Source organism: Notamacropus eugenii, chromosome 7 (assembly GCF_028372415.1).
Source record: "Notamacropus eugenii isolate mMacEug1 chromosome 7, mMacEug1.pri_v2, whole genome shotgun sequence".
Classification (NCBI taxonomy): Eukaryota; Metazoa; Chordata; class Mammalia; order Diprotodontia; family Macropodidae; genus Notamacropus; species Notamacropus eugenii.
In genome coordinates, this window is record NC_092878.1 from 95,256,764 (window position 1) to 95,270,956 (window position 14,193).

At 35.4% G+C, this 14,193-nt stretch overlaps 1 pseudogene; it reads left to right on the forward strand.

Moving 5' to 3' along the window:
* The first annotated feature begins 12,761 nt into the window (after nucleotides 1-12,761).
* On the forward strand, nucleotides 12,762-13,658 carry LOC140514158 (nuclear transport factor 2 pseudogene; annotated as a pseudogene).
* The last annotated feature ends 535 nt before the right edge of the window (nucleotides 13,659-14,193 follow it).

Below are 14,193 nucleotides of genomic sequence, written 5' to 3' on the forward strand. Positions count from 1 at the left end.
GAGGTACACAGAGAACAGGTGACCAACCCAGGGTCACCAAGCTAGTACATACCTCAGACAGAATGAAAATGTGGGTCTTCTTGATTCCAAGTACTGTGCTCTGTCTACTCCTTCCACAACATTTACTTTAGGTAGTAAGAGAGTTTCTGTGGAATATAATAGAGTTTTGTTTTCAGAATCCTGTTTTCTCATAACCTCAAGGATATTTTTTCTAAGTATGAATTATATTACATAATAAACCTGATTATTCATCCCAATCATTTATTTAGTATTTGGAAAGGTGTTTATAACTCAAGGGGATATTAATGGGAAACTAATAATTATTCATTTGATATTTCATAAGGCAATGACATTTACAGAATCTTCTACCAGCTCAAATAACAGTTCATCTGTAGCAGTCCTAAGGAGTTCCCCAAAACTCAAAAGTTTACCCAATAGTGATACAATTAAGTGTCTTTCTGACTTTCTGCATTCTATCCACTTTGTCACATTGCCTCTGTGGGTTTCTAGATGGTGAGTTGTGGTTTCTATTTTTATTATTAACTCATTCTTATCCTAGAACAGGAGCATTATCAGAAACCAAAATGCTGACCACAAATCAACCAGATAGAGCATTAATTCATAAAAGTGTTGTTGTTGTTTTTTAATATGGCAATACCACACGAGATGGAATGTGAGGATTGCAACATAAAGAAACCTGGCAGAGGAAATCAACATCATGATGGAGCAGGATGACGTACAAATCGTCCTTTTTGTCGTGTCATTAGCAATATACTGATGATATTTTCAATGGGTATACAGAAGATTGACTTAATTCTAATACTTTTAGTGTACTAAAAAGTTGTTTTCTCCTCTTGGGCTCTGACATTGGATGTAAGATAACAGTAGAATACTAATTTGGTCCAGGGTCATTTACCTCTGATCTCCATAGAATGAAATACAAATTATTTAAAAATGGCAGCAGCAACTACAAGTCGCAGTCTAGAAACAACAGAGAGACTATATGACATAATGGAAAGTCAGACTTGATGTCAGGATGATCTGGGTAAAAATTCCACTTTAGACACTTAACTATATCAACATGGACAAATCACTTACCACTGAGGTTCAGGAAGGTTTCTAAGATTATATGTTAGAGGTGGTTTTTGATCAATGTTGGTAGAGAGCATTTATACACCCAGAGTTCCTATAGCCATAGAATCAAAGGTCCTTGATATATTAACATATAGGTATGGACAAAGGCTTTGTGATAGATGTTCATGTTCTTAATGTAGGACTATTGTAGAAACATATGAGATTCAGATGTAAGTTTATCTCCTTTAAAGATTTGAGATAAATATTATGATTTTGTAAATATTATGGTTTCTAGTTAAATGCAAGTTATTTAATTTTCATTTCATTGCAATTTTGCTGTTAATGTCTTCATGTCCTATAAATGCCTCTCCAAAAGGGAAATATGTGATTACAGTGAATAATAAATCAGATTTATTATGTACTACAATTCATAATTTTTCTTTGGATTATTAAGAAATAGAATACAGGAAACAAAACTGTCACTGACTTCTAATATAAAGTTAACTTTCTACTACCATCAAAAACCTCATTTAAAAATCATGAAAATACAGAGTAAAATGCATTCAAATAGTCTCCAGAGGCTTTGAAATAGTAAAGTGCTTTAAGAATTATTTTCTCCCCTCCCCTATCACCTCTCCCAACCACTTACTTGACTTCCTTCCAAGAAGATCATTTAGACTATCTTGTATGTGTCATGTAGATTGATTTTCTCATAAGTCTTGAATTTAAAGCAACAGGGACATTACAGCACTGCTATGTTGGATTGTGGTTTTATCATGTGTGTGTACTAGAAAAAATATTTTTAAATATTGAAATAGAAGCCAACATGATCAGAACAGAGATAAACAGCATGAATGTCATTTATATAAATTGCTTTTGGTTTAAATGCTTAAGTTTCAATGATCTTATTTTGTTCCTTTATAAGCATGTGAAATTGAACATTTTTACAAAGCAATGTTTCTGTGTAATGAGTACAGTTTCACAGTCTTATTTGTCCAGTTTATTGATTTGAAAAGCCCTACATTTCTGCTCCTTTTGTGCTGTTCAACTTTTGAGTAAACCCTAGATTTTTAAACGTATGTGTATCTCAACATTGTCATGTAAAAAAAGTGAAAGGCAAATTTTAAAGAAATCATTTCCCATTTGACAAATGTAATTAAGGGGAAGAGAGAAGAAGAATGAAATAAAGGTGAATGAAATAATGGTGAATACTTTGCTTTTTTGCTTTATCTGAATAACTAAAACAATGTAGGGATATAGAATAGTGTGAAAGAAGTAAGACTATTTAAGCAGAAAAGAAGGAAAGATTTAGATGGGCAGTTTAGCTGTCATTGTGTATCTGAAAGATTATCAAGTGGAAGAATCATTAGAATTGTTGGCCTGAGAAGTCATGACAGTACCTATCTGTGAAAAGAGTGCTAGACATGGAATCAGGAACACCTGAATTCAAATATGGCTTCAGACATTAGCAGTATGAGCATGGGGAAATCACTTAACTTCTGTTGGTTTCAGTTTCATTTGCATGATGAAAATAATGATAGTCTCTTCATTCCAGTGTGAATATGGGATAAAATGAGGAATAAAATAAAAAAAATTATATGTGTAAGGAATTTGGCAAACCTTGAAACTCTGAAAAAATGTTAGATACTATTAAAGAAGAAAAATGTACCGTCATTCTCTCTCTCACACCTCCATGTCTCTCTATTGTTGTTTCCTTTTCGATATGTCTCCATCTCTATAAATCTCTCCCTCCAACCCATGATTTTTTGATTCTTATAGCAATGCTGTGAATACTATTATCACTCCCATTTTGTAGATAAGAAAACTGAGGCTGATAGAGGTTAAGTGATTTGCCCTGGGTCATCCATCTAGTGCAAATCTGAGGCAGGAATCAAAGAAGCTCTTCCTTTCTTCAGTCTAGTGCTATATTTTCCCTCTTAGCTTCTTAGAGAGCTGCCTAGAACATCAAAAGATTAAATCACTTGCCCAGAAGTCACTCACCTAGAATTTCTCAGGAGTAGTGAATACAAGTCTTGCTGCTTTTAAAGCCAGTTTTCTATCAACAATATTCTCCTGTCTTAATTTAGGGGAAAATCAAAATCAATATTAAACTAGAATAAATAATAAAAATGAGAAAATATGAACCACACTTAAGGAAACTATACCTTAGCCTGTTTTAACAAAATATTGGCGCTGGGGAAAATGGGAAAAGGATAAAGAACAGATATCAACAAAAGTATTTTCTAGGAAAATTTATGTAATGTAAATCCACTTTCATAGTGGCTGTGAAAAAGCATATAAATACCTCAATCAAAAAACATTTATTCTCTTGGTCAAGAACAGAAACATGTCAGTTAAGGGCAAAAACATTTTAAAGCATGTTTATGACATCTCATAGATGAAATGGATAGAAAACTAAGAGGAATATAATTTCATAAAACGTCAAGAACTAGTGGAAAAGAAAATATTTTTATAGAAAGCCTGTCAAGAGGACCAGATAGGCCAGATCATCCCAATGACATATAAGGATTAAATGGGAAGAAGAAAACATTTTTTTTAGAGGAAAACCTCTATAAACATTTCTGTAACAATATACATATACATACATATATTTACCATCAATGACTATTGAGACACCAATATCAGATGCTAATATCACAACTCTAAATGTAGTTCCTGAAGACATTGAAATTACAGGAAAAAAAATTAAAATGAGGCTAGACCAGGTATAGACAAAGGAGGGTCAAGGTGGAAGTATTATAATTTCAAGTGTGCTGAGGAATTGATTCTTGAGATGGAAAAAAAGTGAGGAAGTTTCCAAAATTAAAAATAAAATCAAGTACTATGGGTGAAAGCTAGGTAGTATACTAAATGGAGTACAGAGCAAGGAGTCAGGTAGACCAGAGTTCAAATGTGGCTTTCAGATAGTTACCAGTTGTGTGACCCTGGACGAGGGACTTTACCCATTTTACTTCAGATTCCTCATACATGGCAAAACCCTCTAGTATCTTTGCTAAGAAAATCTCAAATGGGGTCATGGAGAGAAAAATGTGACTTTAATAATTGAACAGCAACAATATAATAATTAGTGGGGGAAAGGGATCCAGAAAATACTTATAATTATCAATTCATGTCTATATTCATATCTCCACACAGTCTTTATCAGAATAGTCTGCATGTGCATTGAATGTATCTTTGATGAAATCATGAAGAGGTAATATAAATGTTTTTACAAGTAGTATTTTATATCTGACAAACTTATATATCATATATTTGTTGCTGGAAAGAACCTTAAATGTTGTTTAGATCAATGTGTTCCTTTTTAGAGATGAAGAATTTGAGGCCTAGAAATGTTAAGTTCCCCCACTCTCTGAGGAGATGAGAGTGGTCATATTTCTGAACCCAACCTTGTCCTTATCCTTCTGACAAGAATTTAAATTCTCCCTTGGTGAAGGGTGAAGAGAAAATAAGTTAGAAATGTCTATTTTGCCTCCATTTGAGTTAGACTGACACTCCATTGTTATATGAGGGGAACCTCTCTTAGCGATATATGTGTGTATGTATACATGTAAATATATATATATGTATATGTGCATTTGACATACATTCTCTGTTTTTATATTATTATATGTCTATGTGGATTTATTTCTTGTCAAGGAAGATAGTTCTATAATACACACACACACACACACACACATATATATATGTATGTACGTATGTATATATTTTTTTTTCAGGATTATTGTACAAAACTGGAAGAAAAGAATGGCTGAATATTGATCTGTACCATTGATGGAGCACCCAAATCTCTGAGATCTGAAACTTACTGAAACACTGAAAAATTAAGTGGTGAAAAGATGATTACATGTAGTTAAATTGCCACACTTGAATGTCCATTCACATATTAGGTCAGATTTCAGAAGAAGGAGTAGAAGGAACTATTACAAATGTTTTCTCTCAAAGAGAAAAAAGTAATTCCCAAGTCCTTCATGAAATATGCTCCCTTTCCAATCAATCAAAAAAAAAATTTATTAAATGTCTACATTATGCCAGCCACTGACTTTTAGAATCTTTTCCTTCTACATCCCACCTTCTATATGAGAACTTTCCTTATCTCTACAGGTATTGGTGTTCTTTCTCTCCAGAAATTAATTTGCTCCTATTTGTACCTTGCCTTATTTATTTGGATACAGACCCAATTTTTCAATATGAAATATTTTAAAATAATATTCACAATACACTATTCCAATCTAATGGAGCCATACACACACACGATAGGTATATACATACATATATACATATATATGTGTGTGTATATGCGTGTGTGTGCGTATAGATATATAATCAGGTATTATCACTTTTTCAAAGGTTTGAGAGCTTTAAGGTAGAAAATTAAAAGGACAAGCTATTCATTCTTTCTTCTGGGCTTCACATTCAGAAAGTAGGAATTGTTGGCGATGATCAGCCTCAACTTTTATTCTAGCAAGTTCATGAATCTCCTGAAATTTTTCCATTGACTCAGGTTACAAACTTCTGTTCTTGATGATTACAGAATATAAACATTTAACTAGGATTAAAACCAGTTCCGTGCTGTTCAGTGAAATAGTATTCATGCTTCACCATGTGGTAAAGATTTCTATATTCCTTCCTTACTTCATCTGTCTAAGTAATTTCTAGGAAACAAAGATGAGGAAGATTGTATCATAATAATTCAGAAAAATTGCTCATGGCACTGGAGAGGTTGGAAGGGACACTAAAATTATTATTTAGAATAATATAAATAACTGACACGAAGTGATTAATTTATCACCAGCAGACACATGCTAACTATTAATTGCCATTAGCTAACAATGAGAAAAGTGGGGGCCCAATGGACCTAATTCAGTTGACACTATGCTTTACAGGCCACTCAGCATATGGATAAGGCACTTTGTTTTGTAAGTGGCCATAAATATCATTAATGAGTTCTATGGAGAACAACAAACAGAAGATGCCATTACCTAACATCCCAGTTTTGCATAATTATAACTAATTATGGTTATTAGACTAATGGCCTTAGTCATCATCAACAATGTAATTATTGCAAAGGTTAAAAAGTGTATGACAAATTGATTATCAAAACATGACCAACCATCATAGTTTGTTCCACACAGTAGATTGGAAAGTGGAGAAAATGAAATTAGAAAATGGTAGCCAAGAGTCATTAGTGGTTCTTTCTCACGGAAGAAAATAGTAATAACTGAATTTGTAAGATATAATATATCCATTGTGGGCAATAAAGAGTTCAGCATTCATAAAAGTTATGACTACAGAAGAGTAAAAGTTTGGCAGATAGTGAACTGCAAATTAAAGATGAGTTATTTTTTAAAACACCCAGTGGTCTATTGAAGAGAACCTTTTATTGGGAATTTGGATAATTATAGTAAAGCTCAGAGATGTGTATTCCATAAACACTTTTTATTTCCATTGGTAACCATGGAACATGTTTTTCTGAATTAATCTTCATATTAAACAAATTAGTTCACTACAATAGTTGCTCTATGTCATTTAATATCAAAAGATTTTAGAGACCAAAGAAATAACATTGCCATGCATGATTTTAGGCTAGTTTTAATGAAACAAAAGGAGTTGTGAAATTCTTTAAAAAAAATTTTTGATGCTTATATAGTCCCAATTATAGGATACATGCTATTAAAAATGAGTAAAATGATGCCTTCCTTGAACAGAAAATGACTAATTTTAAATAGTTAAAAGATCACTTTGTCACAATAATTTTAGACATTCTCAGACCACCAGCACTAGCCAACAATAACATCAATAAAGAAATCCATATTTATATTGTGTTCAAAATTTGGTTAAGTGTTTTTCTCACAACAATCCAGTAGAATATGCATGCATTGTAATCCAGTCACTCCAAGGTAGCACTCATAGCACCAATGGTAACTATGAATATGTCAGTATACTTTTGAATTGCAAAGTATAACAGAATCTCCATATAAAAGGAAGAAGAAAAACATTTTTTTTTCAGAAAGCCAAATCACAACACCAAAAAGCCAAATCTGTCATAGTAACCAAGGAGTCAATATACATTAGCACTGCAAGGGACAAAGCCTGCCCCAACCAGGGCCAGGGCCCTCCTACAAGCAAGTAGTAAAAAGATTAACTGTTCTTGCCTGCCTGCATTCTTTTTCTTTCTTCCTAATAACTGATCAACTTCCTCCCAATTCTACTCTGTGCTTCCAGTTTCACCATTCAGCAAGTTCTTTCCACCACATGTGACTACGCCATCCATGTGATTTAAGCAGGACACATGAGCCTGTTAAAGAATGGGAAAGATCTTCCCATTTCAAGTATCTTTACATTCAGATCCAAGACCTTTCATATGTATTGCAAAGGTCAGTGGGGCAACTGGTATCAACAGAACTATAATAGGAATAACAGAAAAACAACATTTAAAACATTATCTTAGGCAAATGGTGTCAATAGAACTTTAGAGTAGTATAACAGGGGTCACACAAAATAAACACCTAAAGCATAATCTTAAGGTGGTACTTGAGGACAAATACCCTGTTATTCCACCCTCGAATGAATGGGGCCTAAAATCTTGGGATAAGGGGTGAAAGTCTCTTCTTCTATAGCTACCTCCTGCTGAAAGTGTACATGGAGTTGTCTCTGTCCCAATACATCTCATTTGAGAGGTCAGTTCTTTATTTAGCCCACAGAGCTTGACCAATGCCAATATCAGGGGTGGCACATTACAGTCTTGGACAGAGGGTGATATCTGGCTTAAGCAATCAGGCATCTGCAGGGAGAGTGTACCAAGCCTGCAGGAAACAAATCTAGCAAACAAGTAGAACAGACAAAAAGCCAAAAAGAAATAAGGAGACAATAACCAGACGCAGGGTAGATATAGGGTCAGCTGTGCTTCTAAAGTTCATGAAGCCATTCTCACAGCCCCTCATTCACAACAGAATATAAGAATTAAGGGTGCAATTTGGTCATCATCTTCTCCTGAACAAACAATAGTCACACTATTATCTTTTGCCATGTGCTATAATTTCCACAGCCTTTGAAATGTTGTCTAACTTCCATTTTACTGATACTTTAGTTCCCAATTTTATTCTATCAGTGGAACACAACCATTCAGGGCGTGTGCTAGTTATTTTGCAAAGAGGGTCAGTTTTCACAAGAGGTACTGTTTCATAAGGAATAATAATCACTTGAACTATTCCATCATTTTCACAAAACTGTATGGGTTCTTCATCTAAATTTTGAAATGTCATAATAATTTCTCCTTGATAATTAGAATCACACCAGTCAAAACATGTATTCCTTGAGGTACCAATCTTGATTTAGGTAATATCCATCCAATAAATAATAATAAACTACTATAGAAAATGGTAAAATATTCCTAAATTTCAGAAAGTCAAATGAACCCTTCCTGATAATAATGAATATATGTGTTTTTTCTCCTAATTTCTTGTAATTTTGATTCCGGTGAAGGTTTTTGAGTACCTTATCTTGTAGAAAGCAGTACCTTAACGAATTTTCATTAAAGTGAAATGAATTGAGCTATTAGTTATAACCAACTAGTTGATTGAAAAAAAAATAGTACCAAGACACATTTACTTATTTTGCAATTTTGCACATATGCGTCTATACAATTGCTTGAAACTGAAAGAATTAGCTGATGTATTGGAGAAGAAAATTAGCGTCCAAAAAGACATCAGAAGGCTAGAATAGTAGATTAAAATTAAGTAGGCAAAATTAAAGATGGGTAAAAGCAAAGTCTCATTTTTGTTTTTGTGTTTTTGTTGTTTCAGTTGTGTCTGATTCATGACTCCATTTGGGATTGGCAAATATACTTGGTAGTTTCTCTTTTACTGCTCTGGCTCTTTTTACAGATGAAGAAACTGAGGTAAACAGGGTTAAATGACTTCCCCGGGATCAAGTTTTTAGCTGTCAAATGTCAGAGGTCCAATCTGAGCTCAATAAAATAAGTCTTATTTACTTCAGATTCAGCAATCTATCCACTACTCAAACCAACTGTCCAAAAACCTATATGTGGGGTCAAAAATTAACCTCGCAGATGTAGAATAGAGACATGTAGCTAGGAGGAAACACACACACACACACACACACACACACACAAGGTCTATGACTTTCAGGGAACTACAAGCTCAATGTGAGCTATTGATATAATATGGCATCTGAAGGATTTGGTTTACATTTTCAATAAAACTTTGCTCATGGAATATTATATACAGATTGGGATTTCATATTTTAGGCAAGATAGGGAAAACTCAGATAGAAGTAAGTCAAAGAGATACCCCAAACCTTCAAAACTATATCGTATTGATATTATTTGAAAGAATTAGTTATGTTAAAACTGAAAAAATGAGTATGTAGGAATTACATGATATTCATATTCAATTAATTGATGTGTTTTTTAAACTATTGTTATAGAGAGATACAGAATCAGCATGTGGTACTGATGAGAAAGCTGAGTTGATTTTGTAGTCATACCTGAATCTAGGAAGCTCATTCTCCTCTCTGTTATCATGGTGGAGGGAGAAAATGAAAAGGTTTTCCTTGGAAGATCTCTCCCGTTACGGGATGTGGCTTATGCTTAAACCTTGCATTCTGGGTTCCAGATTAAAGGTAATGTGAGGGCTACCTTAAATCCTCATTCATTTACTTTTGTAGCTTTGATAACTTCCAATTTTACTAGGAATAATTTGTCTTAAGTTATTGTCTAGGTATGTAATTTCAAACACTCCTCTTGCCACTTGATTTAATTATTCAACCAACTTACATTCCCCCTACCATTTGAGCTCCCATTAAATTCATAGTCTTCCATCTCTAGAAGAAAGATCATCTTTCTTCTTTTATGGAGTGCCTGACTTTCTAAGACACTGGCTGTGTGACCCTTTCAAGTCACTTAGAAATTATCAGCCTCAGTTTCCTCATGTGTAAAATGAAATGTGTGAGTGTATCCCCCAAAGTTATTGATATATATACATATATACACACACACATATATGTATATGTATGTATACGTAAATATATATGTACATATATGTATATGTATATGTGTATATATGCACATGTATATATGTATACATGCAAATAAACATATAAAAATCTCAAAATGCTATTTATTTGTTATCAATTATTTTCATTAGCTCTTGATATGTGTTCTAGATACAATATAAGAGTTGAAGTTTATGTTGGTGAACATTTTAATTATGTGTAATTATTCTCCTTTCTTCTCTTGCGGGCCTTTACCTCATAAAATTCCATCCCTTTACACTTATTGCATTCTCCATTTCTTCAGTACCTATTACTATATAAGATTTCTTAGGGGTGGAGCCAAGGTGGTGGAGTAAAAGCAGAGACTTACTAAATCTTTTCCCATAAACTCAGCCAAATACCTCTAAAATAAATGACTCTAACCAAATCCTGGAGCTGTAGACCCCACAGAATGATGGAGAGAAGCAAATCTTCAACCAAAGACAGCCTGGAAGGTGGGCAGGAAGCATCTATCACACTGGGCTGGAAGCAGAGCACAGTCCAGCATGGCTGCACCAGCACAGATGGACCCTGATCAGGACTGGGGGGAACTGAATCTCTGGCTCCTATAGCAGTTTCCAGACTTGATGACCACCAAAATACCGAGGAGAAATTGGAAGGTCAGTGTAAAAAAACCTGTGGGACCTGTGTGAGAGAGTAGAATGGTCAGGTCCCAGCCTCAGGGTAGAGGAGGGGTTGGAGGAGTCCACAGCAGCCACAGAAGCAGCAAAAACAGCAGCAACAGTTGTTTCTGGAACTCTAGGTCCACAGATTGTGTGGGGATCAAGCAGCTGATCCACCCCTTACTCCCACTGGAAGCAGAGAACTACCTTGACAAAGAACTCAAAACTCAAGGATATGGATGTGGAAATGAGCAAAAACAGGAAAAAAAAGATTCAGACTATAGAATCTTACTTTGGTGACAAGGAGAAACAAACTATACAAACAGAACAAGGCAACAAAGTCAAAGCTCCTGCATCCAAAGCCTCCAAGAGAAATAGAATTGGCCTCAGGCCATGAAAGCACTCAAAAAGAACTTTGAAAATGAAGTAAGAGAAGTAGAGCAAAAAATGGGAAGAGAAAATGGAGTGCTCCAATAATATCGTGAAAAATAAATCAACTACTTGTTAAAGGAGATGCAAAAATGCTGAAGAATACAACACCTTAAAAATAGACTAACCCAAATGGCAAAAGAGATCCAAAATGTGAATGAGAAGAAGAATGACTTAAAAAGCAGAATTTGTCAGATTGAAAAGAGGTCCAAAAACTCACTAAAGAAAATGATTCTTTAAATATTAGAATGGAAGAGATGGAAGATAATGACTTTATGAAAAATTAAGAAATTATGAAACAAAAACAAAGGCCTGAAAAAAACAGCAATATGAATTATGTCATTGGCAAAACAACTGACCTAGACAATAGATCCAGGAGAGAAAATTTGAAAATTATCAGACTGCTTGAAAACTATGATCAAAGAAAGGTTAGATATCATCTTTCAAAACATTATCAAAGAAAACTACACTGATATTCTAGAAGTAGAGGATAAAATAGACATTGAAAGAATTCACAAATCACCTCTTAAAGGAAATGCCAAAAGGAAAATTGCTAGGAATATTGTATCCAAATTCCAGCACTTCCAGGTAAAGGAGAAAATATTGCAAGCAGCCAGAAAGAAACAATTTGAGTATTGTGGAAACACAATCACGATGAAATAAAATCTAGCAGTTTCTGTGTTAAGGGATCACAAGGATTGAAATATCATATTCCAGAGGTCGAAGGAGATAGAACTAAAACCAAGAATCACCTACCCAGCAACACTGAGTATAATTCTTCAGGAAAAGGTCAAATGAAATTCAATGAAATAGAGGACTTTCAAGCATTCTTGATGAAAATGCCAGAACTGAGTAGAAATTTTGACTTTGAAATACAAGAATCAAGTGAAGCATGGAAAGGTAAATAGGAAAGACAATTCATAAGGGACTTACTAAAGTTGAAGTGTTTATATTCATACACAGAAAACTCATACTTGTATCTCTTGACACTTTATTCAGTATTACGGTAATTGGAGGAGTTATATGCATATAGACAGAGGGCACAGAGTGAGGTGAATATGAAGGTATGATTTCTTTTTTAAAAAATTTATTTAACTTTTAACATTCATTTTCACAAAATTTTGGGTTCCACATTTTCTCCCCTTTTGTCCCCTCCCCCCAGCCCAACACACCGAGCATTCTAATTGCCCCTATCACCAATCTTCCCTCTCTTCTATCATTCCTCCCTTCCCTTGTCCCCATCTTCTCTTTTGTCCTGTAGGGCCAGATAACTTTCTATACCCCATTACCTGTATTTCTTATTTCCTAGTATCAAGAACAGTACTCAACAGTTGTTCCTAAAACTTTGAGTTCCAACTTCTCTTCATCCCTCCCTCCCCACCCATTCCATTTGGAAGGCAAGCAATTCAATATAGGCCATATCTGTGTAGTTTTGCAAATGACTTCCATAATAGTCGTGTTGTATAAGACTAACTATATTTCCCTCCATCCTATCCTGCCCCCATTGCTTCTATTCTCTCTTTTGATCCCATCCCTCCACAAGAGTGTTGACTTCAGGGGTGGGGGGGGGAACAGTCGGTCCGGGACCGCCCTCGGTTGCCACCACCGCCGCTGCCATCGTGCTAGCGACTCGGTTTTTGCTGCTAAGTGAAGATCCAGAATGGGAGACAAGCCGATTTGGGAGCAGATTGGATCCAGCTTTGTGCAACATTACTACCAGTTATTTGATAATGACAGAACTCAATTAGGAGCAATATATATTGATGCATCTTGCCTTACATGGGAAGGGCAGCAATTCCAAGGCAAAGCAGCCATCGTGGAGAAATTGTCTAGCCTTCCGTTTCAGAAAATACAGCACAGCATCACAGCTCAGGACCACCAGCCCACACCTGACAGCTGTATACTCAGTATGGTGGTGGGGCAGCTCAAGGCTGATGAAGACCCCATGATGGGATTCCACCAGATATTTCTATTAAAGAACATCAATGATGCTTGGGTGTGCACCAATGACATGTTCAGGCTAGCTCTGCACAACTTCAGCTGAGCCTCCTCTTCCCAAGGCGCCCACGCTGTTTCCTTCTCTCTCCTCTTCCTAATATTATTCACACTTCCTCTCCCCACCCCCCTCAGAGCACTCCAAATATCATACACAAGCCTGCAAGGCCGCGGCGGGTGGACGCTGCCGTGGTGGCGGTAGCATCACTGTTTGAGTGTGTTGTGCATGATGCTTGGACGTTAGACTAGCTGCATCTGACAGGAGAAGTTTGTGTTGTACCAGCGCATGCCTTAGAAAGACTAAGTAATGCAAAAGGTTGTCTTTTTTTTTTTTTTAATGTACTAACAAGTTCCTCTAGTAACCCAAAGAAACGAAGGAGAAAGCAGCAGCTGCGTGTGCAGCCCAGATCTTGATTTGTTCAGATGTTCCAATGCCTCATTATACAATAAAACCATGAAAATTTTCTTAACAAAAAAAAAAAAAAGAGTGTTGACTTCAAATTGATTCCCTCCTCCCATTGCCCTCCTTTCCATCATCCCCCCTACCCTGCTTATCCCCTTCTCCCCCACTTTCCTGTATTGTAACACAGGTTTTTACACCAAAATGAGTGTGCATTTTATTCCTTCCTTTAGTTGAATGTGAAGAGAGTAAACTTCATGTTTTTCTCTCACCTCCCCTCTTTTTCCCTCCACTAAAAAGTCTTTTGCTTGCCTCTTTTATGGAAGATAATTGGCCCCATTCCATTTCTCCCTTTCTCCTCCCAATATATTTCTCTCTCACCACTTAATTTCATTTTTTAAAGATATGATCCCATCCTATTCAATTCACTCTGTGTTCTGTATGTGTGTGTGTGTGTGTGTATGTGTGTGTGTGTGTGTGTGTGTGTGTGTGTGTGTGTAATCCCACCCACTACCCAGATATTGAAAAGTTTCAAGAGTTACAAATATTGTCTTTCCATGTGGGAGTGTAAACAGTTCAACTTTAGTAAAGTCCCTTATG